Source organism: Aptenodytes forsteri, unplaced genomic scaffold (assembly GCF_000699145.1).
Source record: "Aptenodytes forsteri isolate BGI_AS27 unplaced genomic scaffold, ASM69914v1 Scaffold213, whole genome shotgun sequence".
NCBI lineage: Eukaryota > Metazoa > Chordata > Aves > Sphenisciformes > Spheniscidae > Aptenodytes > Aptenodytes forsteri.
Genome location: NW_008795522.1, coordinates 1,301,209 through 1,324,530, shown reverse-complemented (window position 1 = coordinate 1,324,530; position 23,322 = coordinate 1,301,209). Strand labels below are relative to the sequence as shown.

Genomic DNA, 23,322 nt, shown 5'->3' with positions numbered 1-23,322 from the left:
GCCGGGACACCAGCCTAAAACCCTGCAGCACTAGGGGCTGCTGCTTTCAGAGAAAAGGCAGTTTCTGCTGAAACCACTGCATTGACTGCCCTGGCCAAGGGCCAGAAAACTTGTGGTCAGAGTCAAGAGGCTTCCCAGCAGATGTGCACGTGCTGGAGGTGATTGGGCAGCATACAGTGACGTGCTCTCACCGTAGTGTTTTGCTATTTGGTTGGGTTTGTGATTCAGCTCCCAGGTCTTTGCAAGTGGTAAAGCTCTGTTTTCCTTGTTTTCCAGGGGTCTCAAGGGAAGGGACCATTTGAGCGTCCCATGGAGACACAGTGGCACAGCTGAAAACAGGGTGGTCAACCACTTCCAAACCTCCCACCCTGGTGCCAGCTCTCCCCAGCCCACCTGCTTGTGCAGTATATGTAGACACATATATCACAGTAGATGTAGGCACACCCTCCGCGTAGTAGGACACGGTTATTGGGCTCCACATGCAGCATCTCTAAGAGCTGCCTGACTCTTGCCTGTGGTGGCAGGGAAGGCAGTGGTGTTTTTCCTAGGGCTCTTCATTTAACAGGGAAAAAGCAAACAAAGCGCAAATTCTGAGCACCAAGCACAGGGACACTACTGTTTGCATTCGTGTCGGTCCCACAGAGCTCCCTGGCTTCAAGAAATATTACTCGCAGCATGGCTGAAGGATGGCTGGTGAGGAGGGAAGGAGGAGATGTGTCAGATATCAAAGACTGGCTGTGTGGCCTCTACTTGGTCTGGGGGTACCACAGCAGCAGCCCTAGGTGTTGACTTCCCACCTCTCATCCTCTCCAGGCATTACGAAGTGCCAGTGATTGTCTTCGTGAAGCCAAATATCAGTGTCGCAGGTCACTACTTGGAGGATCGGTTGGCAAAGAACTGGGCAGGTGTTGATTATGGGAGCACAGAAGGCAGTACACGTGTGACTGCTGGTGATGTCAAACCTTTACACTTCTTAGAGCTTGTAGCAAACACCAGCTCCTGGAATCACACAAAGTGAGGGTCTTTCCTTTCAAAAAGGCATTTCCCAGGCCTCTAAAGGTTCAAAATTCAGAAGGCAAATACAAGAAACCCAATATTCTTCATTGTTAACCCTTTTGCCCAAGCAAGTAGACAATATTCAGAGTCATGAAGGGCTGGTTTTGTTAGGATGAAAAGTAAATTATAGGAGTTGGGTGTATTCTTGATGTAATCTCATTTATTTACCAAGAACACATGCTGGGGCCTGTTCCCCTATGCACTGCAGAACAAACACCACCAGCCTTGCTCAGATATCCCACACCTGCCCCTCCATGCCCAGGAAGCCCTGTCTCTTGTCATTGAGCAGCTTCTCCCAGGCCAAGCTCCATCACTTGCAGCCTGACTCCAGGACATGATACTGCAAATCCTGCACCCACACAGCTTTCGGTCTGAGCTTCCCCTGTGGGAGTGGGTAGCAACTATCAGGATGACGCTTTTTACATCTGGTTGTTAAAATTGGGTTGACTTTTGGAGACTGGATGGATGTGTTTGGAACCTACAGTGGAGCCATCGCTGGAAGGGAACTGGAGTGCACTGAGGTGGTTGCCTTGAAAGTCTGATGTCTCCTTAAGATAAATTAATATTTGCATCATTCTGCAAGCATATGGGGTATTTGAAGGCTGGAGATGGACATCTATGGTGTTGTAAGCAAGACTGGAATTGCTTGCACTATTGTGACAGGAATGCACTGCTCCCAGGCCAAGCTCCATCACTTGCAGCCTGACTCCAGGACATGATACTGCAAATCCTGCACCCACACAGCTTTCGGTCTGAGCTTCCCCTGTGGGAGTGGGTAGCAACTATCAGGATGACGCTTTTTACATCTGGTTGTTAAAATTGGGTTGACTTTTGGAGACTGGATGGATGTGTTTGGAACCTACAGTGGAGCCATCGCTGGAAGGGAACTGGAGTGCACTGAGGTGGTTGCCTTGAAAGTCTGATGTCTCCTTAAGATAAATTAATATTTGCATCATTCTGCAAGCATATGGGGTATTTGAAGGCTGGAGATGGACATCTATGGTGTTGTAAGCAAGACTGGAATTGCTTGCACTATTGTGACAGGAATGCATGTGGATATAAGAAGGAGGTAGGAATGTACTATCTGATGGAGCAGGGAAACCCAGAACACTGCCAGGCATCCAAGTATTATTGGGATATTAAGTTAGTAGAGCTATTCCAGATTTTTTCAGAGGCTGAACAGGCAGATCTGCACCAGAAATCTCAGTACTGTAGTCTCAGGATGATTCAGGGCTCATCATGCCCAGTACCTTGTGGCTTTACTTTTCATTTCCAGGCAGAAGTCCCCTTAAAAATGCTGCCCGGGCACCAGGACCCCTGGCAACTGTGAGCAAAGGTGGTGACTCCATGCAGCAGGCCCTGCTCCGGGACAATGTATAAAGACATTACCCTGTGATCACTCACAGCCCCAAGCTGTGATCACAGCATGTCACACTGCAATTCCTCCCATGTACTTTCTGTGCAGTGGGCACCATTCCCCATGCTCTTGTTGGAGTTACGAGTTATCTGTAGCAGCCGGTGCCGAGTAACTGTGTTCAGGATGTTCTTCCTTCCTTCTTCCGTGCTTTGCTGCTTCTGTTTGAGATATAAACCTGCTAAATAATGTGATTAACCTTGTAAAAGAGCTTTGCAACAGCATTCATACATGGCTGGGGACTGCACCTCCCACCAGCCTGTGCAGTAGTTTGTGCCCTTTCCCTGACCTGCCACCACCTCGGCTCTAGGACAGCTGTGAGGCATGTCCCATAATGGCAGAGCTCACTTTCCCATAGCAGGGATTGCATCTGCAAGCGGGGACCAGAGCAGGCACAAGACTTCTCCAACAGAGACAAGGTTTCAAAAATTTCTGCTGACAGCTGACAGTCCATGTCTCTGCTGTCCTCTGGGCATGGCAATGGTTTCCGTGTGAGAAGATCAGTCACTGCTCAGGGCTCACGATGCTTGGATTGCCTAATTCTGCTGCCAGATCCCCATTTCCAGCCCAGGCTGCACTTCTCATTTCAAGCATTGAGAAGTGTAGAGATGTTCCTGCTGCAATAAGCAGTGCCAGATGGGGATACCCACCTCTGCACCCCTGTTCTGCTGGGGCACTGACAAATTGAGAGGTTGTGGGCACACTCCCAGCCCCACTTCACAAAAAACATCCATCAAAGGCAGCTTGACCCAGTCCTGCCAACTGCCAGAAGCAGTGTGGGGACCACTCAGAGGATCCTGCAGGATGGCTGACCTTTGGTTTGTGGCAATGAGGAACAGCTCAAGATAATGAATGGGCACAGCTGACTCAGAAGAGGACATCTGCACAGCACCTGTGGAGTCTGCTAACAAGAGTGAGGTCTCTCTTCCTCTGTCAGCCATCATCCATCATTCCCCACAATAGTATGGGTTAGCACATCACTTTGTGGCTGTGATGGTGGCTTCAGATTCCCCACGCAATGTCCAACAGATCGGTGGGTCATGGGAGTTGTGCCAGTTCTAAGGCATAGTGTAGAAGAAGACTTTGTCTCTCTTTGTGCCTCAGTCTGTTGGGGCAATGAATGACTATTGATCCCAAAGCTGAGTCCAAAATGCAGGGGACAAATGACACAATCGCTTATTTCCTCCAGAAACATTTTGCACAATTGAACTGCACAAGATAAAAGCAAGATCAAACTGGAGTTGGACAGGAGTGCTGGACCAGCATGGGCTATGAGGAGATGCTGCTTGTCTCACTGTCATCCAGAAGATGCCTCCTTCCACCCCACAGGCAGAGCAAGAACCACAGGGACCTGGAGCAAGGCAGGCCATGGCTCTGAAGATGGTTTATGCAGGATCAGGCTGCCAGCAACCATTCCAACCATGATAAGGTGTCTGCCTATACCCCAAGGAGCGTGGCCACATCCTGAGTGGGAAGACAGTCAAAACCCAAAGCATTCCCTAGATTACCCACACAAATGCCTCAGTCTCTGTGTCCAAGGTCAGCTCCACTCAAACAGGGCAGGGGAGTCATCTGAGGCTGAGCATGCAGCCAGAGCCTTTCTGTGTCTCCACATAGCAGCATCCAGCTCCTCTCTGCTGCCCCTTTCTCTGCTGCCCTGTTGGGCTACAGGTGAAAACCCCTCTAGCCCAGGCTGTACAAAAAGTGCCTGCTAACATCACTTGGTAAGTTACTTACCTGTCCTAGAGGAAACAGAACAAAAGGTATCACGATACTGGAGTAGGGCTGCAAAGTACAAGAGATGCCCACTGCAGCCAACAGGCTGCCAAAAGCATGGAACAGAGAGGAGGTTGCAGCAAAGTTGGGAAACAAATCAGGGAAGCATACTGTGCTGTCCTGACATCGGTGGATTGCTTCGCAACTGCCTCATAGTCCTGCAGCCAGCCTCCACCCCTTGTACACAGAGAGGCTCTTCAGGGCATGCTGCAAGGGATGTGCCCTATCACATTACCTGTCCAGAGATCTGCAGCAGCTGCTTTCCTCCTCCCCTGCACTCAGCCCTCAAAGCACTTGCTACGCATCCGGTGGTCATCAGAGAAGATCTGGTGGAGCAGTAGTGGCAGGAAGAGGAGGTGGTCAGACATCAGCCAGATGGGATGCCCTCCAGCACCAGGACTGCCAACAAACCTGATGTCTGCTTCTTACTTGGTTATCCTCAGTCTTCTCATGATTTGCACAACTGTGGGCTCTCTCTCTTGTCTCATCAGAGCTTGCATTTTACTTTAAGGAAATCCTTATTTTTCATTAAGTCTTCTTTCTCCTACTTTCAGTAATTTTGTCTAGCAAGACTGGGATTGGGAGTCTGGCCATAACTTGGCTTGAGAGAGAGAGGACTGCTGACGGAGGGACTAAAACTGTGAAGCAGTTCAGCTTCAGCAGTTCACAGGTGCAGCTCCTGGTTCTTCCAGACTACTGAAAAAGCCCCAGAAAGCAGATATTACTGCAGCTGCTTCTCATTTCTTGCACAGATGTTGTGCAGGATACAGCAGGCAAACAGTGTCCTGTTGACTGAGTATGGACTGGATTCATATTTGATCCCCCAGGACCTTGGTCTTTCCCAGGAAGAGCAGTGCCTTGGGCAGTCTAAAGGAAGGGTGAGGCGGCTCATATCTGGCTCCAGCAAGTCAGATGAGGGCACCAAGCAGCAAGGCTGGAGAGGACACCTCCTTTGACATCCATTGACCCCTAATCAACTAGGGAACAGGCTTCATGCCCTTCTCAGGACCATCAGGACTGATGGCAATAACATAGAGACATTGTCCTCCAGCAGCCTGGAGCTCAGTAGCACAGGATATTTTCTTTCTGATGAACAGCAGTGCCTGGCAGTGCAGAGGGGCAGCAGAAGGAACCAGGAGGTACTCACCATGCTGATCTACCAGCACTCAGGGGCTGTTTGCCCCTCTGCTCCCAGAAGACTAGGCAGCTTGACCTCACGAGGAAGAAAGCTTTAGGGTACATGGACAGGATTTGGACAATGCTGTAGGCAGCAATCCCCTTCCAGGCCAGCAGCACCCGCGTCTCTGAAAGCCTCCACACAGGGGGGTCCCCAGTCCTCCCCAGCACGACCCTGACCAGCATCCAGCTTGAATGGCACCTGCACCAGACGGGCAAGGCTGGATGCCTCTGCAAGCCAGACACCCATGCATCACAGCAGCCTCTTGGATATCTCCTGCCCACCCAGCTCTCCTTGGCCCTTTCCCTGCTTTATTCTTCCGTCTTTTAATACATCGGATGTTACTCAAGCCCACTGATTGTTCTCCCTTTTGTGCTGGGGCAGACAGACGGGCTCCCCAGACAATAGTCAGGCTTCACCAATGACTGGGTAAGAGAGGTGGAAGATTTACTGCCATGAGGTAATTGGCTGGAGGAATTTGAACTTTCTTTGCTTCAGGAACTGCCTCCATTGTCCTGCCTTGTCAGCAAAGTGGAGATAGGGAGGGTCCCGAGCATGGTGTGCTTGCGACAGGCAAGATTTGCCTTCTGAGTGCCAGCTCCATTCACAGACCCAAGCCAGAACCTGAATCCTTGGGCTGTGACTGTTTTCTGCCTCTGGGTGCAGCTTGCCCCACCTGCTTTGACACTTCTTTTGCCAGATTTCTCAACCATGTCTGGTTGGTGACCCCCCCCCCTCCCCCTTATTCAGAGCATAAAAATGTCCCAACCCATTTTCATTTACCCCAACACTAAGAATAAAAACGTCTCCCTGATGCCTTTGATAGTGCATTAGAACATGGACAGGCAGCATCACACGCCATATCATACAAGGGTGTGGGTGCATGGCAAGGCCAGCGGAAAGTCAGTGCAAAAGGTGAGGTCTTGTGGGCTGTGTGGGGGTGAGAAGGTATCCATTTTCAGCTGGAAAAACCACTTTTGCAACTTGCAACTGCCCGCATGGCATTTTTGCAATCCCTTCTTGACGTGGGTGTAGCAGGCACAGATCAGGAAATGCTGACACTTCATCATCTTTTTTGCTGTGAAAGGCCATTTTCTTGGGATCCACAACAACTTCAGGCTGCCATGTTGCTTAGAGTCTTGACTGCTCCAGGCCGGTGCTATGTCTGTAGTAAATGTTTGGTTTAACTCAATATGGGTCCACTGGTTGCAGCTGCACAGCTTTGTTATGGCCTCTCTTGATGGCTCTGTGTTGCTGAGTTTTTCAGCTATCTGAGGTTATGTCCTTGGACACGCTTAGGACATTGTGTAAGTGAGCTGATTAGAAAACTAACAAGAATCTTCAAGATTACCTGTTTTGGGGGGCCATTTAGCACACCCCTTGCACAGACATTGCCAACAGGCTCTCAAGTGGAGACAGGCAGGTAGACTGTCTGGGCAGCAGCCCACTCCCTGTGCTCCGTGGACATTGCTTCTCCCACCCCAGCCCAGAGACAGGGTGGGAACATCAGCGTGGGCAACATGCTGGGGACGTATATAACCCCAACCTCAGTCTATGCACCCCAAAAGCTCTGGTGCCTGGGTGGTGGGGGAAAGCTGACAGACAGAGTTCATGTCCCAGGGTCATGCCATGGCCTCCAACACCCCTTGCAGATAACAGTGGGAGTTGTCCAGTAATATCCTATCTCTGCACGTAACATCAGCCTTGTGGTTTTCTGCCCTAGTACCAGCAGGAAGAACAGTGCTCTGTTTTTGTAAAGCCCTAGGTACAGGACTTAAATGATATAAAAAAGCTATTTTAAGTTTTATCTATGCTTCTGAATTATCTAAAATTCTGTTTTTTTCTCACTTTTCCTGACTCTGTCCCCATATGCGAGGTCAGCCATTGGTACTCAGACAGGGCAATAGCTGGGATGGCCTGTGAATCCCACCCCAGAGCCTGTTCTGCTTCCTTGAGTAAGGTGATATTTCCCTTCTCACTCTGTCCAAATCCACCATCCTACACAAAAAAAAGGGAATGCAGGAACACTTGCAGGAGCAAATTTTTTGAGATTTCCTTTACTCAAGGTCCCATGAGGAAGACAAAACATTTAACACTGGCTCGTCTATCCCCATAGCTCTGGCATCACAGCCTTGTCTAATGGGGCCCAAGGTAGGGATCCAATTTCCAGAGCGAAGTGGTCAAGCCAACTGCCTCCACACTGTGAGGACAGGGCTGGGGGTGAGCCAGTCCCCTTCATGCCCTTCCCTGCCTCGTGTGCTGGGTGGCCAGCACCAGGCTTCACAAGTGTTAGCGTTGGCCATCGCCTTGCATGAGCCGACGCCGCAGGGTCGATGCAGACAGGACGTTGCAGCCCATCACTGCCAGTTCTGCAAAACCCATCACGGACACCCATGCCAGGTCAGCCCCACTGCTAAGACATGTTGTCTGCCCTCCTGCCACAACGCTGGGAGCACATGGTCTCAGCTGGTGTTTTAATTCTCAGTCCACAGGCCAACATCGCAGCACAGGGAGCTGGGGAGCAGGGGAGAGGGCTGGGGCAGGAGAGGAGTAAGATCCTCTCTCAGGCCCCGGTGTTTCTGCCAATCCACCCAGATATTTGGGCACAGGATGCTGAAGAGGCTGGCCATCTCCGATCAATGCCAGTATCATATCTCCAGCAGCACCTAGCACTACCCACCTCCCAAGAAATAGAAGAGGGCAATTTTGTGCATTTCTTTCCCAGCTGAGATAGTTAACAGTTGGCCATGCCACAAAGCAGAATGGTTTAAACTATTTTTGGGACAGGTTGAATACAATAGAAAACCAAACTTCTGTTCCATAAAAGCACCTGCCAAGCCCAACTCTAAATATAAATCATCTGCAGTGCCAGACCATCCCAAGCTAGTCCTGCTCCAGAGTGAATTATTGCCTTCCGTTCCTGCTTGAGCACATTAAATGTATTCAGCCTTGTCATGACGTGATTGTTCCTTCTCTTACTTGTTTTGGCACAGAGTACACCGTCTCCAAGTCGAGTGAGCTGAAAAGCAAAGCCTGGACACTGTCTCATTGCTAAGCAGGTGTTAGGTTATGACATGATTTTCTCCTCTCGAGGCAGCCACTCTGCAGATGTCATATTATTGCTGTTTGCAATTTTCAGGGCCTTACTTAAGTTTCTTTGAAAATCCTGGCCTGCACAGGTAGCCCTCTGTCTCGATGACAGCTTCTGACAGTCGTGACTAAAGTAGTGACACAAACCAGATTAAAAAAGCAAAGTGCAAAACTTAAGGGAGGTTCTGCTGCCCCACCGTCACAATGGGCAGCTCCCCTCTGGGGGCAGGGCAGGCAATTAGGAGCATCCTGTATCTTTACGATACGCCTCCCCACTGGCAAACAAGTCCTCAGAGCATAACAGGGCACCCGAATCCATGATAAAATGCACAGGCACAGGGCTATTATTACCCCACAACTCTTTCCCCCCTCTCTCATGTCCCTCTGTCATTCTGCTCAGAGAAGGACCCTGCTGACCTGTCTGCTGAGGTTCAAAGCATATGAAAGACAAGAGAGACAACTCTGAGGTCTCTCTGTCAGCTCTGGGCTGAACACAACCATCGCTCTTTGTTTGGCCAAAGATTTGCCAAAGTCTCTTGGGGTTGGATGCAGTTCCCCACATGGAGGCTTTAAGTGCAATCTGAGATAGCCTGTGGTATCTCAGACATCCCTGTGGTGGGCAGATACAACACAGGACCCACGGGAGATCCCTAGCACGGTGGCTGGAAGCCAAGGTGAATGCAAGGGTGCCACAGGGTCCCTGTTTAGATGACTGTGGGTCAGTGCAGACAAGGTCCAAGTCAGACGGATGAAGCAGCTGTTGTGTGGAGCCTGCCCTGGTGGGGGCTGAGCCTGGACAAACGGACCCCTCAAGGTACACCAGTGCTGGCAGCTGGACCCCAGCTTTGAAGGCACAGGTGAAAATCCCCCAAACACTCAGCTAAAGCAGGGCTTTTCTCTGGCAGTTGTCAAATGACTGAAGTCAACACTTCTGTCTGCTGCCAGCACCCCAGCAGCCCATTGCAGGAGCCAGCAGGGAGCTGAGCACCAGGAGTCCAGCTCCAACATCCTTCAGCTTTTTAGGGTTCTCTGCTCCAGAGCAGCAGGAACAGGCACGTGATCCCTAATGGTAGCATGACCTGACAGCAGCAAATGCTGGACATGCACGGCCTCAGCTCTGCAGGGGCAAAGCCTGAGGATGCAAAGGAGACTCCCTTCCCCAACCCTAGTACACTGCTGGTGCCTGTGCAGGGCATGCACTTGCTGTACTGGGCAAGGGTTGTGCTCACTGCACCCAGGTGTCTGATGCCTGTGAAAAAAACCTACAGTGAGAGCCAGCTCAATGCCTCACATCCAGATTTGTAGCTGGATTAAGAAATTTTTAACCCATTTTAAATGCAAGCCAGGCAGTATGAGAGCTGTGTCCTTGTTGGAGGGACTGATGCCCACATAATAGGAGTCACATGGGCCAAAAAAAAAACCCTATAGCTTGTTTTGCTTGAAAATCAGGATAGCCAGGAAAGGTAGAGTGCTGACACTAAATCAGCACTTTGGTATCAGGGCTTGGTTTCCCAGCCGATCCCAGCTCCCCTGGTGTTGCCGCTTTCCAGGGATGAGCCCAAGCTTGGGCTCACAGGGTGTCTCCAAAAGCAGCACTTGTAAGAGCAGGGCAGTGATGCTTGAGGAGAAACTTTGCCTCACAGTGCACCACAAGCCAAATAGATACATTCACAGCAGCCCACCTTCTTGTGTCTGTCGGCCAGCATTGCAACACAGCTGGCACCAGAGCTGGCTAGAGCAGTGTCAGAGAGGCCAGAATTGAGCCTTCCACCCATTTCAGGCATGAGAACACAGCCTGGGCTCTTTTGGTTGTTTATGACACAGAATTGTCTCTGCTGGTTGGTCATGGTGGCTGGGAATGTTTAGAAAGTGTCATTTAAACACAGGCTTCTGCAGCACAAAGTCTTTCCAAACCAAACGTGGGAAGGGCCAGCGCTTGAGTGTTTCTGGGGACTGTTTCCCAAGAGAGAGCACTACTTCCCTTGGTCCCTCCTGCCAGCTCCCAGGCTGATACAGCTCCTAGCCTTTGAGCAGCAGTTTAGAGACCAGGGGGCCATGCTCATCGCTGCTGTGTCTGTTTGCAGGTTGAGACTGATGTTTCTCAGTGCAGATGCGCTGCACACACATTCTCCATGGCTTGTTGCAAGTTCATGCATATGCCTCACATGCACTCTGTGCTTACAGCCCTATTGAGCAATTTGTAGTGGTCCAGACCTTGCCGGGACCTGAGCTGCAATCCTGACCACCCCACAGCAAAGCACCTATGAGGGTGGTGGGAATCTAAACCGGTGCAAGTAGCGCTTAAAGCAAAACAAGGTACGAGGGGTCTTTTGGGAGAGCCGAGTCTGGAAAGCAGCTTGGCTGTGTTCAACAAACCACAGCAGCCGCTGTGGTAAACACAGTGCTGGGCACAGGGGAAGTTCAGGTTGGCTGCAGCATGACGGTGCGAGGATGCTGGTGTAGGGCACGGTGATGCACACAACCAAGACCGAGGTGGGGCTTCTCCTCATCTCTTGGCCAGGCTGTGCTAACTGGAGAGCCTCTGTCTCCAACACAACCTTCTCTGGATAAATCCCAGCTGGGACCTTAATTCTTGGAGATCTGCATGCTTCGTCTTCACAGAGCTTTCTAACAAGAATTAGAGAAGCACTCCCTCTCCATGAGGTCAAGGATTTGGGCATAGAGCCATCAGCTTGCATCTGGCATGTTAAGTGCCCATTTTTCTCTGACCTAAGATCTTTTATCACCGTCTAAGAGAAATTAGTTATCACTGGAGCTAAATCTGCTCCAAAGAATCACAAGCAGGAAGACACAGGCTTCTGATGGAAGTTTTCCCTGTTATTTCTTGCCAGCAAACCTCTTGTGCTTTTCCAGGAACTTTTAAGGGTCTGTCCAGAAGTGCCAAATCAGGCACAAGCCTCCATGCCCTAGTAACTGGATTCCTCTTCTTTGAGAGAATGATGTGCAGCTGCAGCACTGACATTTTGGCAAGTCCCAGAGGTCACATGCAAGGGGAGGAAGCCCATGTAAAAGTCTCTGAATGCCAAGCCCTGCTCCATCTGCCAGCTCTTTGTTTGTGCATTGGTCTCCCTGACACTTGAGCCACCTCCCCATCCTAGCACATGGGTTTTCAGATTGGGGCACACACAGCCCTGGAGATAACACAGGCAGCTTCAAAGCAGTGTGCCAGTGAAATACAGAAACTCGTCATCTTTCCATCAGGGGGAGATGGGGAACAGCTGTCCAGCCAACGTCCCCTGTGTCTAAACACAGCCCAGCACCAAGAGCAGGGTTCCCATGGTGCCGTAGACCTTTCCCACAGTGGCAGTGCCTGGCACCTTGCAGGGTCCCGTGCTGGTAGCTTCCTCGTGAGCAGCAAGAGGATCTGCTTACAATATGCAGGGAAACCAGGTTCTTCTCTGAGAAACAGTTCCCTGGAGCAAAAACTGCTCTTCATCAAATGCAAAAGTTTCCAGGCAACACACAGATGTGGTCAAAAATTTTTAATTAATACATATTGGAGATGTTTGAATCTGAAGTGAAAGGTTTTGTTTTAATTTGGGTTTTGTTTTACTTCTGATTTTTCTGAATTCAACCTCAGGTTAATATATGCAGATAATGTCTGTCATTAAATATTACTTTGTCATGGCTTGGCTTTTAGTGAATGAAATGTTTTGATGTCAGCATAAAGTAATTCAATCAGCCATTCCGACATTTTTCACTTAAAAAAAAAAATCAGAATTTGTCTCTTGCAAAATATTTCCAAATTTTGCTTGCTTCTTCCAGTTAGTGACAGACACAAATTTCACAGAGGTTCAGTAGTACATCTCCTCCAACCCTCTAGTTCACGTGTACTGCTTTATTTGCTAGTCTCAGGACTTTGGGATCAGATTCTGCCCATACATGAGCTGGTGTAACCCCCCCGAGATATGATCTGCAAGGGGAGAGGCAGCCTGGCCCAATGCTCTTCCAGTAGTGCCTTGCCCCTGTTCTTCCCCATCTCAGCAGCAGGCTGCTTTTGCCCCCAGCTCAGGTAGAAGTCACACACCGTCTGTGACCATACAGCCTGCCAGATCCTTTCTCTGATTTCTTGCCAGCCAGAGAACTAACCGGAATAACCACGTGCTGCCAGATCCCCTCAACGTGAAAGAAACCAACATGTTTGCATACACTTGTGGTCAATCACAGGCTATCAGTTTCCTGCCCTTGGGCTCTGCCATCTCCTTTCAGTGGGTCTGAAAGCAAATGGAGCGGGTCTGGAGATGACGGGCATCGGCTGTTGGGGATTCCTGAACAACGCTGGGGGGGTCAGAAGTTGGCTGTGGTGGGAGGATGTGTGCAATGAAGAGAAACAAGACATAGGCAGCTGCTCTGGGCCAGATGTGCAGGGGTTTCTCATGTGCACAAATTAACTGTGGGCACCTTAGAAAGAGTCCAGCAAGGCTTTCAACTCTCAAGAAGAGGTGGTATTCAGTATTCAGAGAGTTTTCTCCCTAATTCAAATACTGCTTCTCTTTAGACTTCCAGCGGATACTTTTCCAGGATATGTGGGGTCAAACACACTTTGTGCAAACCTTGTGCAATCAAAGGAAAGATGCGGATGGCAGTGGTTGCATGTGCCCCTGATATGCAGTTGGAAGCATGTCATGGCATGTATGTGCAGACCACACTAGCTTCACCCCAGCCTGCTCCTCAAAGGAGAACCAGAGCTCACAGCAAGTGCTCTGAATCAGGCATGGGTACCGAGCTGTGCCCAAAGAGCATGGTATGCAAAATGCCTTAATCTACCATGGCTGACACAGTCCTCCTGTAAAGAACATTCTGGGTCAAATCAAAAAGCCACTGAACCCAGATGCAGGGTGAAATGGGAGCACTGAAATGGGAGCAATGAAATGGGAGCAATGAAATGGGAGCAATGAAATGAGAGCACCTTGGTCTTCAGCAAAGCCTGTAGGAACGTGTGCAGGAACTCATGTTTTTGCTTAGGACTGCAGCAGAAAGAACAAGGAAAAGCATTGCCCTCAACCTGGCTGGACCCCCACAGCCCAGCTCCTAGGAATCAGTGGTTTAGGCATCCTTGAGCCAGATGTGGCATTAGACAATCACCCTGAATAGTCACAGGTAGATTTATCCTCCATTAATTTGTCTTGTATCTTTGTCTTGTGTCTTTATAGTAAGAGTTTCTTACTAGAGACTCTACAAAATTCTATACCGGTAATTTGTAGCTAAAAAAGTACATCCTCCTAGTGCATCAAACCAGCATCATCTTCTCTGTCACACCTCTCCACACAATCTCTTTGCCAAGCAGAGGAGTCATGGTATCTTCACCTCTACACTGACCCGGTTCCTTAGACCCTGTTCCCCCCCCTGTGATCTGTCTGCTCCTTCAGTGTCTCCTTTTTTGGTACAGTCCAACAAGCCATGCTTTCCAGGTGGATCATTTACTCTCCCAGGAATATCTATCTCTGTAGCAATTCGCTTCTGTTCCCACCATGTGGGCTCCAACAGGAGTTTGACCATTGTGCTCCCACTGCTTCATCCTGCATTAACTGTGCAGGTGGCACAGGGGGGCTGCAAAGCCCTTTATTGGCCTGAAGAAAAACAGTCCTGTGCACACTGTACATCAGTGTAAACTGCCCACAGAGGTCTGCTTGGAGGTGAGGGCAGGAGCCTGGAGCAGGCAGGGCAGACTGTAATGCACAAGCTACCTTCTCAGGCAGCGTGGGTTGCAGAACAGCTCCAGTCTGCTGGCAAATACCTCTGCCATGGAGCTTCTGGCTCCCTGGAACAGCCTTGTGGCTTACAACCATCCTTGGCTTGCCTTGCCCTGCTTTCTGCCCTTCTGCATTGCTCTTCCTAGGACACAGCACCATGCCCCCCAGCCAGCCCCCAGGTGAGTGTGGCTAGTATCCCAGAGCAGAGCTGGGTAAGAGTTTCTCAACACAACATTTGTCTTCATAAATATCCTGCCTTAATCAAAACAGAAGATGCCAACTTGAAAGCACAGTATTTCCATGACTCAGTTGATTTCAAGGACATTTGCGTGGGGAATATGACGGATGCACCAATTGCATTTGTTTGCTGTTTACTGCTCATTACCTCTTTCAAAAGGCTTTGGCTAGGCAGCAAAGAGGAAGATGCTTCTGGGTTTACCTTTCCGTGGTAGCTGGGCGTTAAGAGGATAGGATGCCTACTCTGGCAGGGTGAGAGGTTTCACTCCCCATGAGAGTGACTAGGTCTGTTCTCAAAAAGCCCAGTGAGTGGGGAGCCGGAGCCCAGCAGAGACCTGGAGAAGGGCAGGAAACAAACCCACACTCAGGACACAAGGGAATGTGAGGCTCTTTCCAGGGATCTAGTGGAGACCATTTAGTTGCTAAAAGTCAGGACATTGCTGGGCTGTGGCCTCTCCAAAGGACACAGTGGGCAGAAAGGACATTTGCTTGCAATCTCATTTTTCTTGCTTTAAAAAAAATGTTCCTTGCTCTCATTCATGCCCTGATATTTCTTTTTAGTTTAGAGGTTCTTTTGGTTTTGATATGTTCACACTAAGGAAAAAGTTCATGTTAGCCCAGCTCCAGCACTGGCCAACTCTGAGTCCCATTATGTGAGGCAAAAACGTAAAAAGAGTTTTGAAGAGGCTGAGAAATCCTGCTTGGACACTTCCAGAACAGAATGTATTTTTCTCTTCAGATGACTTTTGGTTTAGAATGTCCTGTCTGGGATTATTTTTTTTAATGTCAAAACTGGAGATAAAAAAGGAAAACCCACATTTTTTATTATTTTGATCAACCCAAAACAATTCTTTCTGGACTTGTTTGAAGTCCAAAAATCATGGGACTTCATGATCACCAAAAACATGAACTTGCAGAATGGTGTCAGAAATGGAAAATATGGTCCTTGCCCAACATCCAACCCAAAGCAGCCTGGTGCACTGACTGCTCTGTCCAGGCAGTGAAAGCAGAGGGGCTGGGAGGGGGCTCCATCAGCCTCTTCTTCTGTTTGGTGTATGAGACTCCAGTCAAAGCAGTTCGGTGCTAATGGGCACTGAAAGCACCAGGGCGCTTGTACACCTGTAGGCCAGAAGATGTCAATGGCCATCATGCTCATAAAAGCTATATCCAGCAAGACAAGCCATCTTCTCCCTGCCTTGTCACAGCACAAGTGCTTTCCCCTTTTATCGCCATGCGGACTTCCCTCTGGCAACCAGGACAGTTGCAGCCAGGAGGCAGAGCCCATGAGAAAAATGTCTAGGAGTACACTTAGCAAGATTCAAGTTTTGCCTTTTTGGAAAAACTGCCCTCATTTTCTGATCCAAGTTTCATCTCTGTCCCATGACACGGTGCCTTCTGGAGGCAGCTCCTTGCTGCTTCTCAGCCATGTCTCCTCCATGTGGCTGCAGCCTATTATGCCAAGTGATCTGCCCTTCTCCCTACCCTTGGCTGTGCACCCCACACCTTCTTCCTTTCTCCTTTGCTGTCTAGGGACAGCCCTTCCCCTGGCAGACCCTGTGGGCCCTGGGATGAGATGGTGTTCGCTGACAGCCCTGACCTGGCTTCCAAAGGTTATTTCTTCTTGTTCTCACACCAGCCATTTGCAGGGGCAGAAATGCACTACCTCCTCTGCTCAGCCTCTTTCTGCTCTCATGCATGGAGGGCACATAACACGGTGCAGAGCCAGGGCAGCTACGGGAGGAGCTGGAAGTGGAGTAGCCAGAGCAGCATGAGAGTTGTGCTTGCATTAGGTCACTACTATTCACTGCACAGACCAGACCTGCTGGGGCAGGGATGGGCTTAATCCCACCCTGGCAAACTGGCCTTGGCTGAGTCTTTATTATTGAAACATTGTGGAGATCTCGGATAGGGCCTACACATGGGGGATGATCTAAGATGACTGATCTATTTTCAAACATGGAGAGGTGGGAGTAGAAACACGTTCTGCTCTTGCCTATTGCAGTGATACGGGATTGAAGCAGGGCTGGTGCCTCCAGATATGGTGTAATGCAAATGAGCTCTTACTGCTTTGATCTCTTTATCTTCCCTTTCTCCTTTTCTTTATGGAGACTACCTTTAGCGTAGTTTTCAACCTGCAGGCTTTTAGGAAAAAATTCAGCTGGCTCTATGGCTCCAAGTACCATTCTATCATCAGCCCCAGCTTTACCCCGAGCAATTCAGGCATTTTGTGGTGACCTCGGAGATTTCAAGATAAAGAGAAAAGGAGATAACAAGAACCTTTATGAATCACTCTAGAATAATCTGAAGAATTTCTAAAACCATCATTTATTGCCTTTGGGCTTCTTTTCTAAAGGTGGTGTAATTGTGCGTTTTTCACTGGATGCTAATGAGAGTGGCCAGAAGATAGGTAGAGACATTGCTCATCTCCTGGTGATTTCAGAGAGACAAGAGTGTTTCATGCCTTGCGAGAACAGGTCTAGTGTTGGACCTTTCCAGGATAAGGATGGGAATTTTGGTCTGGTTTGTACAGCTCCCCCAGAAATCAGACTGCTGGACTGGGAGGCCTTAATGCTGTAATTGTGCAATAAATTAATCAAAAGGATACCAGGTCATTAGCTTCTCCCCACAATCATAAAAATTTCTGCTCAACTGCCTGAGTGTAAGGAAGGTCTTTTTTATAGTCCAGGAACCCATGTGTTGAGCACCAACACTGAGACGAACTAGGTTGAGTCTGTGCTGGGAAGAGAGCACATTAATATCCTGAATGTCTTGAAAAATGTGAAGATATTCATATAGTGGATCGATTTAGGGTTTGAGAAGATAGTCACCATTTGGGATTCTTAGTAGCTTACTGTAGGCTCAAAACCTGAGGATAGCAGTCAGATATGTTCTTTGGGGCGACCTTGCCTCCTTACAAAAGAGGAGCACAAGGTCCATTTCCCTAAATACTGAAAGTCCTGTCCAGTGCCTTGGGCAACGTCTGTCATCACTTCCAGCTGTTGCCAGATGCATGGGATTTCACTGAAGTGGGAAAGAAGCCAGGAGCCCACAGAGTACCCCACTGCTGAGTCCTTGAAGATCTGCCCCTTGAACCACACCATGAGCTTGCAGAAACCTTGTAGATGAAAGATCTGCTTGAAGGTGGTTACTTCCCCCTGCTCTCATGGCAGGAGGACACAGGCTTCTCATCATGCTGAGTGACAGAGGGACCCATGGAGAGCACCTCAGGGGACTGAAGCTAGTGACCAGACTTTCTGCCCCTTTGGAGTACAGAGAGAGATGGCTGGGGAATGTCTTCTCTCACCCATAGCTAGGAGCTGCTCTTTCTGTAGGAAATGTCCTAGCCCTGTGATGGCTTCCAGGAGAGCACCATCTCCCTGCCAGTCATGTGCACTTTGCAGATCTTGAGCCAGATGCACATCTGGTTCTGAAGGTTATGTGCTTGGCCTCAGCCAAGACCATATCGCTGTACATTTCACCTTCAAACCCTCCTGACTGAGCAGCCACAATTTTGTTGTGTTACTCCAGTGTGGCTTCAACCTGTTTTGCTTTAGGTCTGTTGACTGCTTGTGTAAATTCACATTAGAGTGCATCTATGGGGAAACACTTTCCTTACAGTCTGGGAAGACGCATATCAGGAGCTTTGGGGGTGACGGACAGGGTTCCTTGCTCCCCAATTTTGTGGGCAGCTTTTAGACACCTTGAGTTTGCGTGAGACACATCAGTCCCGCTGTCCCTAGAGGTATGTCCTGAGGATATTGCTTAGGCCTATCTTGGGCAAGTATTGCAGGGTGCCGTTCATGCAGACCCACATATTGTAGCATAAAAAACTTCCCTTTTGGCCTAAGACCATGTACTTCTACAAGGTCCTGCAGGTGTCTCCACCAGAGCTGGACAGAGTCTACGGGGACTGTGCTGCTCCCCCCAGGGACATCCATGGCTCCACGTTTCGGAGCACCAGCACCACAGCCTGCGTCCCACTTGCCCGAGCAATTATGCCAAAGATAATCTCCTTTGATCTTTAAAGCTCATATGATCCCTGAACTAAAACACTGTGGTAACCATCTCCTAGTGCTGTTAAAGAGCATGGCAGACAGTCCTACTGGGGTATCCAAAGCATGGTGTGTGTCACATCATTTTTTGGTAAGGAAGATCAGCTAATCAGTGAATAATCAAAGGTTGTTCATGAAAGAAGGCGACATCAAAGCAAATAATTTAAGGAACCCCTCGAGGGCCAGAGTAGTTGTAAGGTCTGAGGCTGAATCACATGAGCTCAGTTTCCATGAACTGTGTCTCAGTTTTCCTGCAGGTACAAGTTAGAAATGCTTACGATAAATGTTTAGAATTAGTTGGGGAAGGGGGGGATGTTAAATCACACTAATTATAGCCATGATGGCTTTGGTGCAGTGCCATTAGAAAGCATAGGTAATTTCAACACCTAATGCAAGAGGCCTTGAAAAACATTGCTTCACAGGTAAACGGGGGTGATACCAGAACAGAGTTTCAGTTTCAGGAGTAGTGGAGTAGTTCACTTTACTGTCAGCATTTCAGACCACAGCCATGCAAAATGATTTGACAGCGAAAGGTTTCCTGCTTTTATTTGATAGCTTGCAGAGAGGACAGACAGGCGAGTCACTGGGGAAAGAGGAACACAGGAGCTCTGCGACAGGAGAGGGATGGCTTGTCCCAGTTCACCAAGTACAGTGTGGTCTCATGAACTGAAAGGCAAGAATCTGGACAGTTCCTCTGCTGATCCTACATTGCAAGTCTGGGTGAAACTGTAGCACCCCATTTCCTCTCCTACCTTTCTGATTTCTTTTTGAGTTTAAGGGACTTCGGGATCTGAATTATGTTCTTTATGCATTTCTATAATGCCTGCTATGGTACGGTCACCATCTTTGTAGTGGTTTCTCCAGTGCAGATGACAATAGCCATGCTTAGATATGAGTGACCCAACACTTCTTTGACTCCACTGGATGCTAGTCACTCAAAAGAGAGGGCTATTTTGGAAAGTCAAAGTCATTGACGGAGCTGAGAAAGGTCAGAGGAGTCCCTAATCCATTTAGTCCATGAATCCCTTCTGCCAGATGTTGCTGAAAAAAAAAAAAATCCAACAAGGTTCAAATACTATGGGTTCCTTTTAAAATTAACTATATGTGGCTAGCTGAATTAACCACCCTCAAACACTTGAAGAGATAAATAGCTTTCCTGATTACCCTGACAGGAAGTATTTCCACTCTTGCATGCACTGGGGCTGTACATAACACAAGAAACCTTACTAACAGGAAAAGCATGAGCTTGGGAAAACACAGCAACAAGTCAACAACGTCTTTACATGAGTAATAAGTCAAATATTTACTCCCACAACATTTCAGCAAGAATCCTGTGCCTCAGCTTTCACACAAGCATGGACAGCCTGTGGAGAAACATCTCGTACTTTTGTGGCTAGCAAAATCACTAAGCCCAGGACTGTGCTCAGGAAGTTCATTTCCAGCCCTTGGAGGAACTTGTTCTTCCTTCACACCATCTGTCCTTGCACCATCCCCTCCATGCTGTCCTCATACCAGGAAAATCCAGGAAATCCACCACACCAAGCCAAGTGTGATGTCCACTGTTCTAGAGGAGCTGATGTGGGCTCGCCATGGGATATCACACTGGACAGTTAACAGTAAACACAGTCCTAGAGCTGAGTCATTGGCACCATATTTGCCTCGCTGTTCATTAGCTTGCAGACCACTACCAGGGTTTGCACTATGGGCCTCCTCTTTTCAGTATTGTGAGTGCAGATGTGTTGCAGTCAAGTCATAGAATCATAGAATCATAGAATAGTTTGGGTTGGAAGGGACCTCTAAAGATCATCTAGTCCAACCCCCCTGCCGTGGGCAGGGACATCTTCAACTAGATCAGGTTGCTCAGAGCCCCGTCCAACCTGACCTTGAATGTTTCCAGGGATGGGGCATCCACCCCCTCTCTGGGCAGCCTGTGCCAGCGTTTCACCACCCTCAGCGTAAAAAATTTCTTCTCTATATCTAGTCTGAATCTACCCGCCTTTAGTTTAAAGCCATTCCCCCTTGTCCTGTCGCAACAGGCCCTGCTAAACAGTTTGCCGCCATCTTTTTATAAGCCCCCTTTAAGTACTGAAAGGCTGCAATAAGGTCTCCCTGGCGCCTTCTCTTCTCCAGGCTGAACAACCCCAACTCTCTCAGCCTTTCTTCACGGGAGAGGTGTTCCATCCCCCTGATCATTTTTGTGGCCTCCTCTGGACCCGCTCCAACAGGTCCATGTCTTTCCTGTGCTGAGGGCTCCAGAGCTGGATGCAGTGCTCCAGGTGGGGTCTCACCAGAGCAGAGCAGAGGGGCAGAATCCCCTCCCTCGACCTGCTGGCCACGCTGCTTTTGATGCAGCCGAGGATACAGTTGGCCTTCTGGGCTGCGAGCGCACATTGCTGGCTCCTGCAGGACTGCAAACCACTGAAGTATCCAAACACCCAAAACATCAGTGAGTTTTAAATAAAATGACGATCTCCATGCAATAGCCTTGGAAATCAGGGCTGGATTTTTCTTCACTGCCCCAAGAGATGGTGGGACAGAGCCACTTCCCTCAGACCTGTCCATGGCCAGGAGCCCCAGGGGTGCAAGAGAGTGAGGCAGGGGAGCAGGGCATTTAAAGAAAAGTCATGCAAGGAGGAGCTGTGAGGCTGCCAGAGTGATAGGACAATGGTATTTCTCCTCTGACTTTTGGAAGATTTCTTGAGAAACCAGTGTATTTTTTTCCTCTTCAGGATATGGATCAAGGGGGAGGGAAGAAGGGGTCAAAACATCTTTGGCCTCCCCATTACCACCAGCCACATAGTGATGTACTGCTGGGTATGACTGATGCTGAGGGTCTGCGAATCCCTGCAACCCCTGCCTGCCCCGGGGTGTGGAACAGGCGGCTGTCCCCATCATGCCTAGGAAAGGACTGGGCACCCAAAATGCAGTTCAATGAGGTTTGAAAAGTGTCTCCTGCAGTGAGAAAGGAGTATTCCCTACACTGCCAGCAGAAGGCAACTTAAGGAATTTCAGGGAGATCTGGGATGTTTCAGATCTGTATTTTGTTTCATTGCCTTTCATTTTACGTTATTTTTCGTTATTTTTACATTGTTTCACAACATGTCAAAACATCAGACTGATTCATTACAACATAAACAGGAGACACTTTGATGTAGGAAAAAAAGATGTTTTAATGGGTGCTAAGTAGCAACTGCCGTTAGGGATTTTAAAATAAAAATAGAAGCAGCACAATATAATATTTTAACCCTTCTATTGTATCACGGGATCATCCAAATATAGAATGCAACGTTGCACAGAGAACAATATAGACAATAACTTTATTTCTGCATTCATTCTGAGAACAGAATTTTGAATTCTCATAGGTCTTTTGGGAATCTTTCCACCATTTCTTTGGAGAGGAGAAAGTTATAAAAAAACCCCAAACTTTGCCAGGAGTATCTTCAAATAGGGCTCATCAAACTGCACAGTTTTGTCACAGGACACGTCTCCAGAGAAGCTGTAAAAGCAGCCTTTAGACCTTCCCTAGGTGTAACCTGCATCCACAAATGCCAGATAGATCTAGCGCTCATCAAACTGCACAGTTTTGTCACAGGACACGTCTCCAGAGAGCTCTAAGCAGCCTTTAGACCTTCCCTAGGTGTAACCTGCATCCACAAATGCCAGAAGATCTGGTCTGGGGGGGGGGGGGTGTTCATGGAAAATGGTGCAAAATGAAGAAGCCTACACCCCCAAACTTCTTAAGCCTCTTTACTAGCAGAACTCGGGAATTTTCTCGCTGAAGAATACAAAGAAATTTGAGTAATTTTTTCAATAAACTTATTTTCCACTGAAGCAATTTCCTACCCAGAGCCCAGAGCCAGCCTGTGATGCTCCAGGGCATTTGACATGTGACCTGTATTCTCACATCTTGGGTGAGATGCAGGATCTCGGGTCAAATGACGGTGTGTTGTGCAGATGGCAGCCAGCTCAGAGACGTCCCTCTTGTTAAGGCTAGGTTTTGCTGAGGGTAATTTTTCTCCTTCATGCTTCAGTGCTTGTCCTTGGCACAAGCCTCCTTCCTTCATGCATTTGTCTAACACCAAGATAGATTCCCACTGATACTGGGGGGAGGAGGAGGGGGGGGGTGTCACATCCTCCCTTAGGCTCATCAGTCTGTGTTATTTATTGGAGGAAAGAGTAAAGTAAAATGCCTTTATTTTTATGTTGTGCCTCCTTATTCTCACATTACAAGAGAGAAACCTGTCTGTCTCTGCCATTTAGTCTAAGCAGCCTGAAGGAGCCAAGCACTGTCCTGTCTATGCACAATGATCAAAAATAGTCCCTTCTTCATCATATGAGTCTAGCCTCAGATGGCATTTGACTAGTATTGCTTTGCTCGGTAGGGGACATGGCCCATTCCTTCCCATTGGTTTTAACCATGCCAGCTTTTAATTCCACCTCATCTTTCCTCGTAGTTGTAAAAGTTGATGCTCACTTGCAGTCACCTGGACACAGCTTGCTCTAGTCATGGGTAACAAGCATGGTTTTCTTCATGTGAAGCTGCTCATGAGGGCAGGGTTGCGGCTATCAAGTATCAGACCTCCTGAAGAGCCTTGTAGCCCAGAAGCATCCTTGTTTTTTCCAACTACCAGCTTGTCTAATGCACCATTTCCTGCAGACTTTGCTACTCTTATATCCTAAGACATAAGATGACAGCTCTGCAGTGGGCAGCTCACAGTGACTCTGTGATGTGCTAAGGGCTTAAGACTCAGCAGATCCCCTGGTCCCCTTGGCTTGTGGCACTCCTCTGTGAGGGTCTGTCAGACC

General features: G+C 48.7%; 1 protein-coding gene across 1 annotated transcript in view; it reads left to right on the top strand.

Moving 5' to 3' along the window:
• LGR6 (leucine rich repeat containing G protein-coupled receptor 6) overlaps positions 1-23,322 on the top strand; it is a 166,375-nt gene that overhangs the window by 45,430 nt on the left and 97,623 nt on the right. The window lies entirely within an intron of this gene.